Source organism: Girardinichthys multiradiatus, chromosome 7, assembly GCF_021462225.1.
Source record: "Girardinichthys multiradiatus isolate DD_20200921_A chromosome 7, DD_fGirMul_XY1, whole genome shotgun sequence".
In the NCBI taxonomy this organism is placed as follows: Eukaryota; Metazoa; Chordata; class Actinopteri; order Cyprinodontiformes; family Goodeidae; genus Girardinichthys; species Girardinichthys multiradiatus.
Window position 1 is genome coordinate 19,311,415 of NC_061800.1, and position 16,363 is coordinate 19,327,777.

The window sequence follows — 16,363 nt, forward strand, 5'->3', positions numbered from 1 at the left end:
GCAGAAACCAAAACAATAAACGCACAGGCAAAAACTGACATGGGCAGGCTGGCAAGACAGGCTTGAACAGCAGGACATGAGCATGAATTGAAAACAAGACTTGAGCATGAAAAATGTTTCTGCGATGTGTAACTGAACAGGTGTGTATTTATGGAGTGTGAACCAGGTGAAGCAAGACAGATTAACTAAGTGCAGGTGAACCGAATAAACTTAATTGACAGGAGAGGACAAATGTGACTGGAGCAAAACAGGAATTCAAGAATACAGACTAATAGAAACAGAACTAGAAAAACATGAAACGGAAGCATAACCAGATCCAAAAACCAAACTTGACAAAACATGAACAAGACTAAAACATGACCAGAAAAATAAACAGAAACATGATTCAAAACTTTAACTGTGAAACAGACCAACAAAACCCAAAAACACCCACAAATCATAACAGATTGCCTCCATGCCACACCGCATTGATGCAGTAATTCATGCCAAAGGAGCCCCAACCAAGTAGTGAATGCATTGAAATGAACAAACTATTCAGAAGCCTGACATTTCTGTCTAAAATATCAACATTTAATTGATCTTAACCCTCCCGCAGTTGTGACTAAGCGCTAGTACAGAGGGAGGCAGATTTCAGGGGAGGCACCAGAAATAACTCTACGAGGGGTTGCTCTGACCCCTGCAGGATCAAAATTCTAGGGCAGTAGTCGGAAATGTGATATGGAGGGCTCCCTGCAGCCAGGCGTGTGGGAAAACCACGAAAGAGACAGAGGAAAACTCACGTAGCGCACACGGGGTCCGTGCGACCCCTATAGGACTGCGGGAGGGTTAAGTAATATTCTAAGTTGCTGAGACACGGTATTTGGGTTTACATTATCTGTAACGCATAACCATCAAAATTACAAGACAAAAAGGCTTGAAATATTTTTCTCTATGTATCATGAATCTATATAGTTAATGAGTTTAAGTGGCTAAATTTAGTGACACAAATGGTTAAACTTTTTATTATTATATATTTTTTTTAGATCTACCTGTACACTAAACAAATATAATTTAAAACACATTTTGAGATTTGTAAAAACAGTATGACCAATATTTTTCCATCTTCTGTACATGGCTGTCGTGATCTGTTGTATTTTGAGTTTAAATGTATTCCTAGGTTTACATTGTGTTGGTGTTTGCTAAGTTTTGATAGTACCTGATTCACTCAGCATCTTCCTATTTAGTGTTTTTCCACTGAAAGAACTCTCATTCTTGGACTGGTTTGGATCGTGTGCCCTCGACCTTTGGTGCTTTGTTGAGCAAACCAAGCATGAGTCATCAACAGTGGGCGTTACACAGCGTGGGAGGGGGGGAGCATGGTAGTGACACAGTGGACCTGGCTGAGCTGTGTGCAGTGTTCCTTTTAAGGCAAAATGAGAGCATTCATAAACTACAGTTAATACGGAAAAGGAGATGGTGACTCTGTGCAAGAACAATGGTATGTATGATGTTTTCATTTGCATATGTTCAGCATCTCCAAGTGCAACAGAAACAAGTAGTTTTACAGTGCATGTTTAGTATGTTTTTACGAACATAAACAATGTTTATATGGTACGTTCTTCCTCTTCGCTGCCATACTTGCTGCTTTTATTGTCTGCATCTTCGACCTGCCCTTGGAGACGTTCACGCAGAACAACCAAGTATTCTGCGGTGCCAGAGTTGAACCAGAGTTCACGCTTTTGAACCTCTTTTCAGTGGTGGAAACATGCGTCACCGGTTCGAAATCATGTTCGGGAACTGGAACGGACTCTGAACCACGTTAGTTGAAAAGGGGTATTAGTGTCTCATCTCTCTATTGCCCAGCTGTCTCTCACCCGCTCATTAACTCACCTTTCTCCATTCTAGTAATCCAGTGGTAAATGTCAAATGGACTAAATTTATATATCGCTGTTCCAGTCATACCGACCACTCAAAGTGCTTTGCACATTCATACACCGATATGCAGATTGGTAGGCAACTATTTTCAAATTTCAATCCACAAATCACTCTTTCTGATTACTGTGAGATTTATAATGTTGAGGCCTGCACGCCTATGCAAGCCTGAAAACGTGTGGTTAAAACTGTACTGCTACTTAGATAAGAAGCTGAGAAGAATTACAATAACTGTTTACAAGCAACTATTTGAGAAAAAATATTAACAGACGACGACCAAGATAAATATTAGTGGCATGTGGTACTAAGCTTTAAATTGCTACAAAATGTTACATATAGTAATGGCTCACTGCTGAAAGATGCAATGCTATGGATATTTGGTTATTCTTCTTAATGTGTAGGAATATATTAAAATGACTGTCAACGTTTCAAATTTAAGCTTTAAAAAATCGTATGTATATAGCTTTTAAACTGCACAATTTGCAAGTTGCTCTTTCACATGAGCTCATGTTACCCAAGGATGAAATTTTAAAGATGGATTTATTATTTTATGGGACAAAAATTTCATCTTGTTCCCGCTTTATTAGAGAAACCTTTTTAAGGAAATTAGTAAGTAGTATCAATCCTCCCATTAACAGCAATACAAGATAATGTGGGGGAAGAAAAATAAATCAAACTGGCAGAGTATGCGCTCACTTCATGTGAAATTGCTCATTTTTTTTACATCAACTTTGACTCAACAACTTAGAGCCTCACAAAAAGAAAAAAAAAAAATATTAAGCAAGGTTTAGCTTAAGTTGTGCAAAGCGCCTGAAACATCTCAGGTTTTCCCAGGGCATAATTTCTCTTCTGGTTCTTACACAATACATTTGCAAAAACTTTATCTAGAGTTCTTAAAACTGCATAAAGTGCATTTTATTTGTTTATTTGTTTTCCTCGTTGCACTGATTATGGTCCAGATGTAAACATAACTTCAAGATATTTAATGTTATCATAAAAATAGAAATATTGAAGAAGCATGCTGCCAAGAGGGATTGTAACATTGTTATGAGAGTGGTTCTTTGCATGAATTAGACAAACAACCAAACAAAAAGAAAAATGCCTTTTTGTCATGATGTTTATGCAAAACATACACATTATGCAGTTTTTAGATCTGTTCCATCTCCAACAAAGATGACTGAAATAGTTGAATTTGTTACTCAGCATGTGGTCATGTTCTGTAGGAACCTGTTAAAGACCAAGGTATGCTGATCCGGGGAATACTCTGAAATATGCAGGGAACATGCCAGACCTGGCTTAATAAACATTTATCTAGCCTGCTAAACGAAATAACCATGTTGTTTATCAATACAAAATAAAGAACAGTGTTCTTCAGTGGCATGCAGGTGCATCAGTCACCAGAAAATGCTGAGTAATTATGCTCAGCTTTGCATAAACTTTAGCTCATGCAGTGCAGAAATTTTAGTTACTAATCAGCACTGCATTATATTTATCGTGTTTGAAACACATTAACTCCAGAAACCTGAAGCAACTGTGCATGAACTTCTCCTGAAGAGACGTGGAAATGTTTTTGAAAAAACACTGAACATGTTAAACATTTATATCCACTCTTTCTTTTGCACAAACCTTAAATGCCTGAACAAGCGCTGTAGGCGTTTATACTTCTCGCTGATGTTGCTGCAGTATTCTTTGAAAACAAAGGGGGCAGTATGCTAGATAACCAGTGGACATGTAGTAAAATAGAACGCTTCACGTGACACCAAAAACTGTACAACTAAAACTGTACCTGGATACATTTTCTCACTCTGAACAAAAAAGAGGCATAGAAACTTTACACACTGTTGATGCATATAATCTAACTTTGTATCTCTTACTTTTTTTTGTTTGTTGTTTTTCTGTAGAGTTAAGCCCGGCCCTCCAGGCCTGCCCCTTGGCGCCGGGTCTGGAACAAGCCCTTGTGAAAACTATTGTACCCCACTGCTTTAGATCCTTCTTCATCATTGTCAAAAGTCAAAAAGTCCTATTTTCTCCATTGTAGTGTTTTACAAATGACCAAATCGTCCATGCAGATCAGTAGGATATGGGATGGGATTCTTTGGGAAAATTTCTGTCATAGTAAAAAGATATGCACTATGAAGATATTTGTTAGTTGTTCACAACTGCCTCATCTTGATGTAACCGTTTTCTGTTTGATGTGCGTCTCACTCCAAGGTACCTATGTCCAGTGGCAAGACAGGCCCAAACCAACAACCCTCTAACACTGTGCTTGATAGTTGGTATGAGATATTCAAACTGTGCTTGGTTTTCACTAAACACGCAGTGGTGTAAAATTTCAAAATATTTTATTGAGGTGACGACCAAGAGCGGAGAGGCTTTCTTTTGGCAACCTTTCCAAACATGTTATACTGCCAGTCTTTTTTAATTGTACTATTGTGAACTTTAATATTTAATAAACTAACAAAAGCCTTTAGAGTCACAGATGTACCTCTTGTATTGTTTTTCTACTTCAAATTATTTTAATGTTCTGTGGTTTGACCTTCAATAAATTTGTATGATGTCCACTCCTGGGATGATTGGTTACTCCTTTAAATGTTTTGCACTTTGAGTAATCTTTCTGTCTGTCCAATGGTGGACACTTAGTAGTAGAAAATTGCATTTTTTAGCCTTTAAACATGGATGGGCAGCAACTCTTCCTTGTTTAAAGTAACTGCTGAGGCCTTTTCACCTTGGCATTGGTATAACACACATTTGTATATTTCAGAGCAGCAAACTGCAATAACCCTTGATTTTATAGAGGGAGCCAATTGGCAGTAATCAGTTAATCAAGTTGGTGATATACTTTACTTCACTGTTGGATATTTATTTGTCATTAAACCTGCTCCAGTAATTATTATAGGATTTTTACAGATTTTCAGCTTGGAATACGTCATAGTAACTTTAGGTTGTAGCTGGTTTTTCTGATGATTTAAACTGAGAAGACCTCAGTGGGGTGTTTTATGACGTTTTTCTCTTTTACAGAGTCCGAGAATTAGGAAAATGTCATATGCAAGTACTTCAAAATTCAAAATTAATCAACTGAAGCCAGTCAAACATAAATAACGGAGCTTATTGCAATCAGCTGTCATTAAACAATTTCATCAGCCTTCTAACAGCATGTTTAATAACTCAGCATTATAACTGCAATAATACAATGATCCGCTCTCCCTTGATTGGTGTCTTTTCAGGAAATATAGCATTATTATATAAGATTCTTTTTGTGAAGAAAGTTTCCAAAAGAAGGCGAAACTAAACATAAAGAAAGCCCAGGAAAATCCACAACTAGTTTGATTGTAATTTTGTTTTTTTAAGGCCATAGACATTATTATTATTCTCAGAGGTTGTTAAAGTGAAATATCATATGAAGTAATTAGCTTTCAGCCCCATCCTGTAAAGGCTAACCACTTGTACAATGTTCACATAGGTTGAAAAGAGAGGCCTCATATGCTGACAGGCAGTAACTTAACCATTAACTGCTTCCTGTGTGTTGTAGCATGTCAGTTTAAAGTATAAGCTTGTGTGTCCTTGTGGGCTCTGAGTTAGGTATGTGGGGCAGTGAATCAAAGCCTGCATGTCCATCGAGACAAACGGTCCAACAGAACAATAAATAAGCCACTTGGGAAGCATGCCAGATCTCAAAGTTGGCCCACGTGCAAAATTTTGCACTTCCCCCCTTGAAGCAGCACATATGTTCCCCGGGGCAGGATGAACAGCTCTGCCTGGGAGTAGGAAGAGAAGAGGAGGAGGAGGAGGAAAGATGAGAGTCTCCATCTGTTTGTGGATCTTGGGGGCTGACAGACCGTTACATCTCCCTCTGAATAAGAAGCTTGGGTAGAGACAATCAAACATGGACTTGGTTTGGACTCCATGGCATTCATGTCACAACCAGTGCCTGCCAAGGATGGGCCAGATGACAAAAGTGCATATGGTCTTAAAAAAAACACATATGGCTAACATATCTTTGTGCTTTTTGGTTGCAGATTTTTTCCGTACTTTTGACTCAGATTATATGGTGGCTCATACAAGCTTACATGGACACTTTTATGTGCATTTTGCCTTTAGCATTGTGTCTTTTGTGAAATAAAATACTTTAAAGCAAGGAAAATAAATCACTGTACTACTCACAAATACCTAAGATTTGACATTTCTTTTACTTTAACTGTTTTTTTACTGCAGGTGGTGTCCAGCAATAACCTTGCTCATTGTTATTGTACCTTCTGTTTATATAAGCGATGATAACATTTTTTAACGTTTCTTCACAGAAAAAACAAACAAACTATAACTTCAGTTTATACAGCTTATACAAATGAACTTATTTAGCAGATTTAAAAATTCTGAAATTGTTTTAAAAAATCCATGATTAATTCATGATTAGTTGAAGCTTGAAATACTGATCAAGGTGGTAAACCTTGAATAGGAACCTGTCTTTGTTTAGATGCTTTTGAAAAGTACTCATGTGGGGACAACCTATGTCCTGTGTTATGTCTAGGGTGATAAATTGTTGACATCTTGGTCTCTCTCAGCCTAAACAATGTGATTTCGAAAAAATAACAGGATTAGCCTTTTTTACCTCTCCTGTTATATCAAGTCTGACTCTGATTGGTTGATGAGTGCTGTTTGACGTCTCCAACCCCAGAAGCTTGGCCTCCCAGCAAGCTGAGTCCAAAGACTCAGTAAGACAGATCCAGAGAACCCATCAAGAAGTCCTGCCCCATCAACTCAAATAAGACTGATCCCCCTTTCAAAATCAGTGAAATTGTGATCATATACTGAATCTATTTTTGTGTAAAGCTATCCAAGAATACAATGTTTCCTCCAAACACCTGGGATATATCCACATAAGTAAGCTAGCAGTCACCTTCAGACCACAATAAGACACTCATTTGTTTTCTTTAGTGGTGGTTGCTGAAAGCTGACAGAGTCAGGTGATTTAAAGACTTGGGAGTCCTGTTCCTTTTTTTCTTTTCTGTTTTAGATTACAATTAGATTAAACTCTAGCTCAGAAATATGAAAAACTTTCTTCTGGCTCATGATAGACAGATAAACTGTTAGAAAATTCCATTTTTTTGATCAGTTTAATTACTATTTTGAACAATCTAATTGGTAATCATAAAACGCCCCCTTTAATTAGTGTGTACAAAAGAATTAGTGGAGTATATTTTTTTTGTAAATTTCTTCTGTGTAATAAAATCATAAGTAGATCTTGAATAATAATTAAAATGATTCCTAATAACATTGTTTACTTCTTGCTGTTTCATCTTATAATCCTAGAATTATATGTTGGTCGATCATTTTGATGAATAGAAATAAAATTCTGATTCTGAGAAATGGGCAGAAATCTCCTTACTTCTTTTATATAAGATTTGTGAATGAAGAGGAACAAAAAACAGCCTTTAGCTTGATTTTGATATTTAGTAAGGTTTTTGATATACCATGACTCTAATTGACTTTTAAACATTTATGCAGTTTAATCGTGCTACAGCACTTCACATGTTTAATGTGAGTTTCTGCTTAAGTGGCATGTTTGAACATGAGGGATTGGCCCTCTCCCTGACAGACAGTGGCCATCTGGCTGAGGTGTTTGGAGACAGACATTGTCTGTTAAGCCTTTCGACCTATAAATTTGTGCCATGTCTCTGATGCCCCTGCCTCTCTCCCAGGTTTCCTTTTCACACCGGAGCAGGCTGTGAGATAGATGAGAGACAGCAGATGGGATGCCTGACACGAAGAGGACTATGCAGAAAGTGCAATAGTAGAGTTGAACAAAATAACTGTTGTCAGCTGGCCAAAGAAAGCAACTATTCTGTCATCCTATTTAATAAGGATCCCAATCAATATGTTGTCACAGACGAAGTTTGCAGGTTAATGTATCGTGTTTTTCTGTTATCATGAGTCATTATAAAAGAGATTCGCATTATTTAGATTTGTGTTATGCTGCAGTCAAAGCAGAGCAGGAAACATGGGCAAGCATGCACACACTGCCCCAAAATTTGGCGCAGTTTGCTGAGAGGCTGAGAAGTTGTTAATTTGTCCATCTGCAGACTTGAATTCAGGATGCATCATGTCAGCGTGTCGGATGCAAGAACTGGCTTTTACTGTTGAGGAGGTAGAGGAAGAAAAAAGCACCATCCAGAGGGTTGAATTATAAGAGTACTGCATCCCCAAGAGGGATTGACTCAAACTGAAATTTGCCCGATATTCTCTGGATAGAGTGCGGCATACTTACAGGGCTCTATGGCCAAGTAGGCATGAAAGACTTACCAAGGAACTAAATGCTCATCAATCCAAACTGCAAAATAGTTTCATCGTAACGTTTTTATAGTGCTAAGTTCTTTTAATGAAAGGCCAGGGCAAGTTTTGTGGCTGTTGGAGTTTTTCTGTGACTATATGAAGCACAGTGATGAGTGTGGACTGCTGCTTGAATAGAGTCTTTGACTATGCAGCAGTCCCTCATTCTGAGTAAGCATGTGGCAACAGAAGAAAGAAACAACTTCCTTTTAGCTGTTAAAAACCTGCAGCAGAACCAGACTTGGTGTGAGCAGCCATCTGCTGCAACCAACCCAGGGTTTGAGAGAACAGAGCAGACGCACAAAAAAATAAAAAATGAGCACTAGTGCAGGAGTATCTTCTATTTTGAGAAAAAGTACACAGAGTTAATGGCTGCAGTAGCTCTGTTGATGTCTTCATCGAAACATAGCTAAATAGATAAGATTTGAACCAGCAGTTCAATCTGTATGACAAATAAGAGTACAGGTCCTTCTCAAGAAATTAGCATATTGTGATAAAGTTCATTATTTTCCATAATGTCACGATGAAAATTTAACATTCATATATTTTAGATTCATTGCACACTAACTGAAATATTTCAGGTCTTTTATTGTCTTAATACGGATGATTTTGGCATACAGCTCATGAAAACCCAAAATTCCTATCTCACAAAATTAGCATATCATTAAAAGGGTCTCTAAACGAGCTATGAACCTAATCATCTGAATCAACGAGTTAACTCTAAACACCTGCAAAAGATTCCTGAGGCCTTTAAAACTCCCAGCCTGGTTCATCACTCAAAACCCCAATCATGGGTAAGACTGCCGACCTGACTGCTGTCCAGAAGGCCACTATTGACACCCTCAAGCAAGAGGGTAAGACACAGAAAGAAATTTCTGAACGAATAGGCTGTTCCCAGAGTGCTGTATCAAGGCACTTCAGTGGGAAGTCTGTGGGAAGGAAAAAGTGTGGCAGAAAACGCTGCACAACGAGAAGAGGTGATCGGACCCTGAGGAAGATTGTGGAGAAGGGCCAATTCCAGACCTTGGGGGACCTGCGGAAGCAGTGGACTGAGTCTGGAGTAGAAACATCCAGAGCCGCGGTGCACAGGCGTGTGCAGGAAATGGGCTACAGGTGCCGCATTCCCCAGGTCAAGCCACTTTTGAACCAGAAACAGTGGCAGAAGCGCCTGACATGGGCTACAGAGAAGCAGCACTGGACTGTTGCTCAGTGGTCCAAAGTACTTTTTTCGGATGAAAGCAAATTCTGCATGTCATTCGGAAATCAAGGTGCCAGAGTCTGGAGGAAGACTGGGGAGAAGAAAATGCCAAAATGCCAGAAGTCCAGTGTCAAGTACCCACAGTCAGTGATGGTCTGGGGTGCCGTGTCAGCTGCTGGTGTTGGTCCACTGTGTTTTATCAAGGGCAGGGTCAATGCAGCTAGCTATCAGGAGATTTTGGAGCACTTCATGCTTCCATCTGCTGAAAAGCTTTATGGAGATGAAGATTTCATTTTTCAGCACGACCTGGCACCTGCTCACAGTGCCAAAACCACTGGTAAATGGTTTACTGACCATGGTATCACTGTGCTCAATTGACCTGCCAACTCTCCTGACCTGAACCACATAGAGAATCTGTGGGATATTGTGAAGAGAACGTTGAGAGACTCAAGACCCAACACTCTGGATGAGCTAAAGGCCGCTATCGAAGCATCCTGGGCCTCCATAAGACCTCAGCAGTGCCACAGGCTGATTTCCTCCATGCCACGCCGCATTGAAGCAGTCATTTCTGCAAAAGGATTCCCGACCAAGTATTGAGTGCATAACTGTACATGATTATTTAAAGGTTGACGTTTTTTGTATTAAAAATACTTTTCTTTTATTGGTCGGATGAAATATGCTAATTTTGTGAGATAGGAATTTTGGGTTTTCATGAGCTGTATGCCAAAATCATCCGTATTAAGACAATAAAATACCTTAAATATTTCAGTTAGTGTGCAATGAATCTAAAATATATGAATGTAAAATTTTCATCATTACAGTATGGAAAATAATGAACTTTATCACAATATGCTAATATTTTGAGAAGGACCTGTATATCCAGTGATTGGGAGCACAAGATCCTTCAGTGGCTTTGTCCAGGAGAAGACAGAACAATATGGCAAAGTAAATAAATAAAATAAAAATCATTGAAACCTGTTATACATTTTTGTTCTAAATATTTATGGAAATGCCTTGTCATGTACAGGGAAACTGTTGTTGTTCAACTCAAAGCTGTCATTTATTAAGAGTCTCATACTGGCTTATGTCTACACCCAGGTAAAAAAGATTTGAACCTTTGCACCAGTGTCCACATGATGAACTCCACTGCACTCAGCTCAGTGAAGCACAGATCTGCATTTGGCCAACAGATCAATGGGTTCAAAAGCGAAGTGCAGTCCTATGTGACACATCATTGAGGATATAGGTTGGTACCATGATAATGGTTCATCTCAGGCTTTCATGTTTGAGTCAGCTTTGTTCCGCATAGATAAGAGGCTTCTTGTCTTTTATCTTGTTGTTGTTTCTCTTTGTGGTTGTGGTAGAGTAGCCCAAGCTGAAGAGATTAAAATGACATACATCTCATGGAAATAATGCAACTAGTGATAAATATAGCCACTGATTGAATGTACAATTACACTTTTTGTTAAAAGCAATCACTTTTTATCTGCTTTCTAAATTTGACAAACCAAACAATATGTTCTGTCATATATATATATTTTCTTTCCTCGCTCTTTCGTGGAGAGGCGGCAAGCTGGGGTGGGTTTTGTTTGTTGCCCCCCAGCTCAGCCGTCTCGTGTTGGAGTTTACCCCAGTGAATGAGAGGGTTGCATCCCTGTGCCTTCGGGTCAAGGACAGGCTCGGGTCGAGGTCGATGATCGACTTTGTTGTCGTATCATCAGATCTTTGGCCGCATGTTTTGGGCACTCGGGTGAAGAGAGGTGCTGAGCTGTCCACTGATCACTACTTGGTGGTGAGTTGGATCCGTTGGAAGAGGAGAAAGCTGGACAGACTTGGCAGGCCCAAGCATATAGTGAGGGTCTGCTGGGAACGTCTGCCGGAGCCCTCGGCCAGGGATGTATTCAACTCACACTTCTGGGAGAGCTTTGACCAGATTCTGGAGGAGGTTGGAGACATAGAGTCAGAGTGGACCATGTTCTCCGCCTCTAATGTTGATGCTGCTGCCTCTAGCTGTGGCCATAAGGTCTGCAGTGCCTGTCACAGTGGCATTCCCCGAACCCAGTGGTGGACACCGGCAGTAAGGGATGCCTCATGGGTACCATGAGGCCAAGCGTGCCACGCCCCAGGCTGTGGCAGAGGCAAAATCTCAGGCCTGGGAGGAGTTCGGTGAGGTCATGGAAAAGGACAACTGGTTGGCCTCGAAGCAATTCTGGCAAACTATCCGGCGCCTCAGGAAGGAGAAGCAGTGCTTCGCCAACACTGTTTACAGTTGGGGGTGGGGAGCTGCTGACTGGGGACATTATCGGGCGGTGGAAGGAGTACTTCGAGGATCTCCTCAATTCTGCTGTCACGCATTCCCTGGTGGAAACAGAGGCTGGGGACTCGGGGTTGGACTCTTTCATCACCCAGGCTGAAGTCACCGAGGTGGTTGAAAATCTCCACAATGGCAGGGCTTCATAAGAAAGGTGATCGGAGGGTGTGTTCCAACTATAGGGGGATCACACTCCTCAGCCTCCCTGGTAAGGCCTATGCCAGGGTATTGGAGATAATCGAACCTTGGCTTCAGGAGGAGCAGTGTGGTTTTTGTCCCGGCCGTGGAACTCTGAACCAGCTCTACACCCTCTGCAGAGTGCTCGAGGGTTCATGGGAGTTTTCCCAACCGCTCCACATGTATTTTGTGTCCCTCCCGTGTGCCCTGTGGGGGTATTCCAGGAGTACGGAGTCAGGGGCCCTTTATTAGAGACAATTCAGTCTCTGTAAAAGTGGAGCAGGAGTTTGGTCCGCATTGCCGGCACTAAATCGGACCTGTTCCCGATGCATGTTGGACTCCGGCAGGGCTGCCCTTTGTCACCGGTCCTGTTCATAACTTTTATGGACAGGATTTCTAGGCACAGCCAAGTGGTGGAGGGGGTCTGGTTTGGGGACCAGTGTATTTCGTCTCTTCTTTTTGCAGATGATGTGGTCCTGCTGGCCCCCTCTAGCCAAGACCTACAGCATGCATTGGGGCGGTTCGCAGCCAAGTGTGAAGTAAGTGGAAGATAAGCTCCTCCAAGTCTGAGGCCGTGGTTCTCGACTGGAAAAGGGTGGCTTGTCCTCTTCAGGTTGGAGGGTAGTTCCTCCCTCAAGTGGAGGAGTTCAAGTATCTTGAGGCCTTGTTCCCGAGTGAGGGGAGAATGTAGCGGGAGATCGACAGACGGATCTTTGCGGCTGCCGCAGTAATATGATGATGTGCCGGTCGGTTGTGATGAAGAGAGAGCTGAGCCGAAAAGCGAAGTTCTCGATTTACTGGTCAGTATACATTCCTACCCTCACCTATGGCCATGAACGTTAGGTCATGACCGAAAGAACGATATCCTGGATACAAGCGGATGAAATGAGCTTCCTCTGTAGGGTGGCCGGGCACTTTTTTCCGCTTCCACCTCTCTGCCTGCTCAGACGCTTTTCTCCTAAGGTCCCTGCTTGCTTGCATTCTTTTACTCCTAACTTTTTATCTCTTAGCCAAAATTATGGAAATATTGGACTAAAACAACTTCTTACCAGCGACTCCCAAGGATTATTATTATTATTATTATAATTTTTTTTTTAAAGGACTTTGATGTTTTTATAATCGAACTTGAAAGCAGGACAAGTTGACGCCACATAATCAGCACAAAATGCCTCCCTTCACCTCAGGGGACTTCGACAAACCTTTACAGAAATTGGCTGTTTTGGATATGAAAATCCATTGACTAGAAGTGAATGTGGAGGTGAATATGGGGTACAACGATGATTCAACTCTGCCTGTGATCCCAAACAGTGACCGCCAGCTCAACAACTCACCCAGCAATCAGAACACTGAGAATAAACCTACCGGCAGACCCCCCTGGGATGTTTTAGGGGCATGCCCAAAAAATCAAGGTGGACGACTCACTGGAAGATCTCAGCAATTAAATAAATTAGAATGGCCAGAATTACAGAGAAATGTCCCCGTTTCCCCTTGGGAAAAGGAGACTTCGACAGCGAGCTGGTGTCACAACAACTGATAGGAGTGAGACAGCTGGAAATAATGGAATTCCCCTCCAAAACAGATTTGCTCCACTACAGAATGAAAACCAGGAAAACTATCCATCTTCTGAGATCAATAAAAGGTTTGAAAACAACCTTCATTCTAAACAGTCTTCTCCTAAATTGTCAGAGAAAAATCGCCCCACCAGACCAAGAACCCTAATAGTGGGCAACACAGCTGTGTTCTTCTGCAACAAGAAAAACACAGAAGTTATGATTGGTACCAGTAATGTATTGTCTGATATCTCAGAGAATATTCTTGCAATCACAGAAAAGCGCCCGTCTCTAGAAAACCTTATTATACACTGTGGAGCCATGGATGACGTGGCTAATAAAAAATCAGAAAGACTGAAGGAGGATTTCACTCGTCTTCTGAATATTGTTGGAGGTCTCAATATCAAGGTGTTTCTCAGCGGACCCTTTGCACCGATTTTCTGTGGAGATTACTTTTTGAGACTTCTGATGATTAAGAAATGGTTGAAGAAAAACATGTGCTACTACATCTGTGAACTTCATCGACAACTTTAATATTTTTGGCGGAAAAAGACAACTCTTCAAGCCAGATGGTTTCTGTTTGAACAAGCCAGGAACCAGACGTCTCACGTCTAATCTCTTCTATTCAGTAAATAATCCGCCAGCAGCTTCGAGCTCCAGCAGAGAACATGGAGTATCAACAACAATGATAACGCTGCCTCCAACAGTTCCAGCAGAAACAATCGGCCAGTTGGCTGAGAAAGCTAGGTCATCACAAAAGGTCTCCCCGTCGAAATCCACAGGAGAAGTGGACCCCCCATTATACCCCCATCCCCCCAAACCCAGACCCAGACCGACACCCCCGGTAAACTCCCCTCACCCCAGACCCCGACCCAGACTGCACAGAACTCTCCCATCTCCCCACTGAGCCCGCTTTTTGCTTTACTGGATTCTGATAACATGAAAGGAGCTCTTAAAATCGGGACCCAAATGGCTCTGACATCTTCTCCATTCAACACCCCCCGTGGCCGAGGCCCTGCTACTAAACCAACATCTTCCAAATGCCGCAGACCTCCACCACCTCCTAATCTATCTCCTCCTAATCAGGACCTTCAAATCACTTCTCTGTGATACAGTCTGCCCCAGTGGTAACTATCAGAAATGAGCATGTCCAGGAAAATCTTGGGCCCCTAATAGGAGATAGTTGTAAAATCTCTGTGCTTATACGTGACAGGAAGAGCAAAGCCAAAAGGATAAGAGACAGTAATAAACAATCAACAAAAGCCATAAACTGTCAGGTACAACCACACGCAGAGTTAATATCAACAACTAAGTCATATAAACTGGCTTTACTAAACATTAGATCTCTGTCAGGAAAATTATTTTTAATCAATGACTTCATTACTGTGCCGGTCCGTTGTGGTGAAGAGAGAGCTGAGCCGAAAAGCAAAGCTCTCAATTTACCGGTCGGTCTACGTTCCTACCCTCACCTATAGCCATGAACTTTGGGTCATGATCGAAAGAACGAGATCCCAGACACAAGCGGCTGAAATGAGCTTCCTCCGTAGGGTGGCACTCCCTTAGAGATAGGGTGAGGAGCTCGACCATCCAGGAGGGGCTCGGAGTAGAGCCACTGCTCCTCCACATCGAGAGGAGCCAGTTGAGTTGCCTCAGGCATCTATACTGGATGCCACCTGGATGCCTCCCTTGGGAGGTGTTCCAGGCACGTCCCACCGGGAGGAGGCCCAGGGGACGGCCCAGGATACGTTGGAGGGACTATGTCTCTCGGTTGGCCTGGGAACGTCTTGGACGGAGTGAGGAGCTGGAGGAAGTGTCTGGAGAGAGGGAAGTCTGGGTGTCTCTACTGAGTCTGCTGTCCCCGCGTCCCGGTCCCGGATGAATCGGAAGACGACGAGAAAGAGTACGAGTACGAGTATTGTTTGTAACATGTCTTATTTTTTTCGTCTTCCATACTTAATGTTCACTAGAGCACCTTGGGCTGAAAGTTAGGTGGTCTGTACAGCATCAGGTGGCATAATGTGGTCTGAGAATTATTACTTAAATAAATCTAAAAATAAGCCAAACTCCCACTCTATGTCAGCTACTTTAAGCAGTCAGCATGCTGATGTGAGGTAATCTTGATTGGTGCAGACAGAGCTAACATCTGCAATGTACTTAAATATATTTCATGTTATCAAAAACCTGTGCGGTATATGTGGTGTTTTTAAGTTGCAACAGTTATGCCATGGACTGTTTTGACGGGACAAAAAAAATCTGTGGCAGCTTGGTTTACCTGGAGATCAAACAACAGTATCAGATGAGTAAAACGGCTCTATGGGAGAGTGATTTACTTAAAATCGTATATCTTCATATTCCACCAAAATAGAAGGAAGATACGGTTAGTACGATAGGAGTGTTATATGGTTTGGTTTTTCACATTTTACGTCATTTAGTGGACTGATGACCTGTCCAGGGTGTACCCCGCCACCCGCCCATAGACTGCTGGAGATAGGCACCAGCTTCCCTGCGACCCAGTATAGAAGAAGGGGTAGAGAACGACTGACTGATCTGCGAACATAGATATATGCTTCTGTCCATGTCCCTTCTCGTCAGTGGGGAGACACTGAAAAACTGTGTATTGCCTCAATAATGTCACAACAGGTTCTAATTTTGGGGAAGTTCAGATTAGAGGTGACAACTTGTGCAAATTACAACGAGAAGTTTTTATTTTTAATAACGATGTGTCCTTTAACGTCTCAACTTAATTCATCATAAAATAAATCTGAGCAGTTTTTAAGTAAAATAATTGCCTTTCTAATTGGTTTTCATTGCCTAGGGCACCCTGTAATTTCAATGACAGTCAGAAACATTCTGATGAACAAAATCATTGCACTGCTTGTCTTCCTGTGAGTG

The 16,363-nt window shown here is 41.5% G+C and overlaps 1 long non-coding RNA gene across 1 annotated transcript; it reads left to right on the forward strand.

Annotated features, from left to right (window-relative positions):
• Nucleotides 1–1,363: 1,363 nt before the first annotated feature.
• LOC124871579 lies at nucleotides 1,364–4,472 on the forward strand. Its single transcript, XR_007039045.1, has 2 exons — nucleotides 1,364–1,477; nucleotides 3,813–4,472. It is a non-coding gene; the product is annotated as an uncharacterized LOC124871579 (long non-coding RNA).
• The last annotated feature ends 11,891 nt before the right edge of the window (nucleotides 4,473–16,363 follow it).